The sequence below is a fragment of the Phoenix dactylifera genome, chromosome 4, assembly GCF_051530095.1.
Source record: "Phoenix dactylifera cultivar Ajwa chromosome 4, Ajwa_hap1_PhDact_Kaust_v1.1, whole genome shotgun sequence".
Taxonomy (NCBI): domain Eukaryota; kingdom Viridiplantae; phylum Streptophyta; class Magnoliopsida; order Arecales; family Arecaceae; genus Phoenix; species Phoenix dactylifera.
In genome coordinates, this window is record NC_143193.1 from 43,721,818 (window position 1) to 43,725,730 (window position 3,913).

Below are 3,913 nucleotides of genomic sequence, written 5' to 3' on the forward strand. Positions count from 1 at the left end.
TCTTGGGAGTCATTTTAGTGTGGATGGCTGGGGTAGGGGGGCGTCTCTTTCTGTATGTGGTGATGCATTTATTTATTTATTTATTTTTTGGACCCAGCACCTGCCTGCGTACTAGACATTTCATCTTTTCTTTTTATGAGAAATGAAACTGCGTGGAATTCCACCTTCACCTTTCAAAGAAAGATGATGCAACCTGGATCTAAGGGTGTTCCTGGATGTGATTGGTCTTCAATTGGCTGGGGTCATCTAGTTTTTTAGTGAAGTGGTTTTAGTGTCATCATTGCATGGGGTTTCATAATCTGTTTCAAGACATGATTTTTTCCTATTTGGAATCTGTACGGTGCTTGAAGGATTTCTGATCTCATTCTTGGCTTTAAAATGATCCCTCGTCAATGTGGTGAAAAGAATAGTTTCCCTGGCGTGCGACATCTGACATAAAGCCTCTTTGGATGCTTAGCAATTCCATACAAGGGCACCATGCTGCATAATAGCACGGTTGTTCGAAGAAGAGATCAGGAAGGTTGATGATCTTGATATCCCAAGAATTATTGGACGCCACAAAATAACCTGAGAAAATTACAATATTTCATGTCGATTTGTTTGATGACTTCACCAAAAGAAAGCTAATTTTGGGGACATCTGAGGATCAGGGTTTGTGAGGCTGAGGAAGGTGCGAATGAATTCAAGTATCGCAGCAACTCTCACATATGACTATGGAGTAGCACCATCAAACCTGTGAAGTAGGAAGGGCATGGGTTCTATTTTTCTTGGTTGCAATGTCTTTGAGCAGAAGCAGCAGAGGAAACATTGGATTCTTTCAGGAGCAGCAAGTCTGAGGAGTGAATTGACTCCAGGTGATGAAGATAGATAATCCACTTGTAGTAGCTTTTCTCAAATTGGGATACAGGTTGGGTCCATGGTGCATCAGAAACTTTATTTTCTGCTGTGAGCTTAAGTAGGATGATGAAAGCGAACTCCTTGGCTGGTACCTGCGAATGCTTGTTATACATCAGAAGCACATTAGTTCCCATGAGTCATAATTGAAGTTCAGTATGAAGACATTGAAGAGCAAAGTACTTGATATGTAGTTGCAGTTACAAATGCAAATCTATAGATATTCAGCTAGCAGATTTGCTTTGCTGCTTTTTTCTTTTCTTTTCTTTTTGAGAAAAGAAAAGAATTGAGTACCATACGGAAAGAATTGAGACATTTGAACCAGCAATACTTGACGCCGAAAGAATTGGAGCCAAATGCAACAAATGGAAGGCTCGGCATTAGAACCGCAGATTAAAAGAAGCCACCAACGAGTCCTGGTCATCAGCCATGAGCAAGCTGCGTCTGGTGCAGAAGAAGGCCTCTCCCTGTCCAAATAATTTTCAGAGATTTTGAGAATAAACTGGGAAGGATCACAGTGACTAGCATGGGAATGATGGATGGGCAAAAACCTTAGAACAAGATTCACATAATTCGAGAAAAGAGAGGTTTGAGCAAAAGAATGTCATGATGTACTGTAAGATCATCAAAAATAGCTGGAGCAGTCATTTGCAGTGATCAGCAAGATCATCTCCAAAATGGTCGTAGAGTTTGCCTTGAGAAAATATACGAAGCAAGCACTGTCTGTTGTGGTTTGAAATACAGTGCTAGTGGCAATTTGAGAAAGCAGGGGGATCAAATAGTAGGATTTTAAGTAACTTACAATTTTCAGTTGTGAGAACTTTCCTCCTGCAAATCAGAAGGCTACTTCTGGAGGACAGCTTTTCCCTTAAATTGCAGCAACAACAGCTAATGATAAGATTAATTGCCACACCTCTCCATAGTGCTTTGGTGCACTACCAGCAAGTGACTCCAAGACTTTTATTTTGATATATTCATCCCGCAGGCAATTCTTTGAACAGCTTCAATAATTCCAGCTCCTCTAAATTTGCACCAAAAATACAGAACTTCTGCTGCAAATAACTGTAGGCAAATGAAACAGCCATTAGGGAATGGGAACAAGATAAGGATTTAAGGTTTTTTTTTATTATTATTTTTAATAAAAGGGAGATCTAATCAAAATTAGACACAATATATTGATGAAATATAAGGATGCAATAGAAAAGAAAATATACAGTCAAATTATAAGAACTGCAAATTGCAATCGGACCAGACAAATGTCAAGTAGAATTGGAAATCACACCACAGTATGAAGCAGCAAAAAGAAGATCTCACTTGCATTTATCTTGTTTTAAAATTCTAATCCTAAATCTTGCAGAGGGGCACATGAGCTCCTCAATCAGTATAAAACAAGACTTGCTTGCTGTTTGCCTTCCCAACAAGGAATCTTCCAAGGACCATTTTGGCAATCTGAAAGAAAAAGTCACCAAGACTTGCTTGCTGTTTGCCTTCCCAACAAGCAATCTTCCAAAGACCATTTTGGCAATCTGAAAGAAAAAGTCACCTGACTGCCTGACTGTACCCTAATGCTTAAACTTTGCCATTAGCCCCATCCATCAAAATCAAAACACCTTGGGGCCTTCCTGCCAATCTACCAAAACAAAAGCTACCTAACAGATATCTCAGGAGTGAAATGGAAAATTCCAGGCAATAAATCAATAAAGAAATTTAAGTTCACACTCTGTGAAACCAGTCCTGTTTTTCCTTTCTTCTGGTTATCCTCATTGAGTAGCTAGTTAGATGCAATAGCAAGCCTGTGTCATGATACAAAGAGCCTTTAAATCAAGTTCCAGATCCAAATAGTCTCTTAGTAACCTTAGCACATTGGGCATCGCCAATCAATAAAGCACCAAATGAGAATTCTACTAGGCACATTTAATTCCAAATCATATAACTATTTACAAATCCCTCTTTAATTTGCAAACTCAAACTGAGAGATAGCAAAAAAAACACACTCTCCCATCAGCTTCTACACACAGACATCCCGAAATCTCTTCTTCTCCCTCGGCAAATTCTCAAAACAGAACCATCAGCTTATCTCCCATCCCCACCCTCCCCAAATTCGGAAACAGAAGCGAACACGACCTCGGCGTCAACAGCGATGGCTCCTGCAAACCCATCCACTCGTAAAGATACAAACTTTCCCGATCCAATCTCTCCTTCCCCATCCTCCCCAAAAGGTCAATGAACTCACCTTCCCCGACCTTCCTGGTGAAAGAACCGAAGAATTCCCCCAATGTGGAGTTCTCCAGAGGCGAAGGGGCCGAGGGTTTTGAGCACCGCAGGGGTCCGACACTTCGAGCTCCGAAGATACGCTGGAATAATGTTGGGATATTTTGGCGCGTGGAATATGGAGGGGATAACCGCTGGTCCTGCTTTCCTTCTCCCGCCACAGGGAACCGGGACCGGTCACCGGTGCGGTGGGATTGCACGTGGAACAGGCCGGGGTTTGGGCCGGAATACGATCCGGTCGAGCTGAAGCGAAAGTACGAGATATAATATTTTTTTACTAAATTACAAAAATCTTTTTAAAATTTAAATTTTTTATATTTACATCAAATAATTTGTAAAATCTATGCTTAGATCTAGTTATATTAACGATATTAGTAAAATCGTTTACTTTATGTAAAAAATCAAATTGCCTCTTTTTTTTTTTTTGCTAAACTGGGTGATCTATACAACACGTGTGCGGATACACCCAATAAAGTCGGAAAACAAAACATCCCGGAAAACAAAACACGTCCCCTGCCCATAGAGTACTACTAGTATGGTTAGCCACATACGTGGTCACCCAATCCGCAGCCCCGTTGGCTTCTCTAAACACATGCTTCGCCTGGACCACCCCTCCGTCCCTCATGTCAACCAGATATCGCGGATCAAAGTATGGTCGGCAGCACCGGCCCTCTGACCCCCCTGGATCCAACTAATGATCGTAGCCGAGTCACCCTCCAAAATGACTGATCTAGCTGAAAACACACGC

General features: G+C 41.2%; 1 long non-coding RNA gene across 1 annotated transcript; it reads right to left on the reverse strand.

Annotated features, from left to right (window-relative positions):
* Positions 1-1,193: 1,193 nt before the first annotated feature.
* On the reverse strand, positions 1,194-3,401 carry LOC108511469 (uncharacterized). The gene is made up of 3 exons (XR_005514915.3): positions 3,128-3,401; positions 1,697-1,956; positions 1,194-1,361 (listed from the first exon to the last, which is right to left on the reverse strand). It is a non-coding gene; the product is annotated as an uncharacterized LOC108511469 (long non-coding RNA).
* Positions 3,402-3,913: the final 512 nt, after the last annotated feature.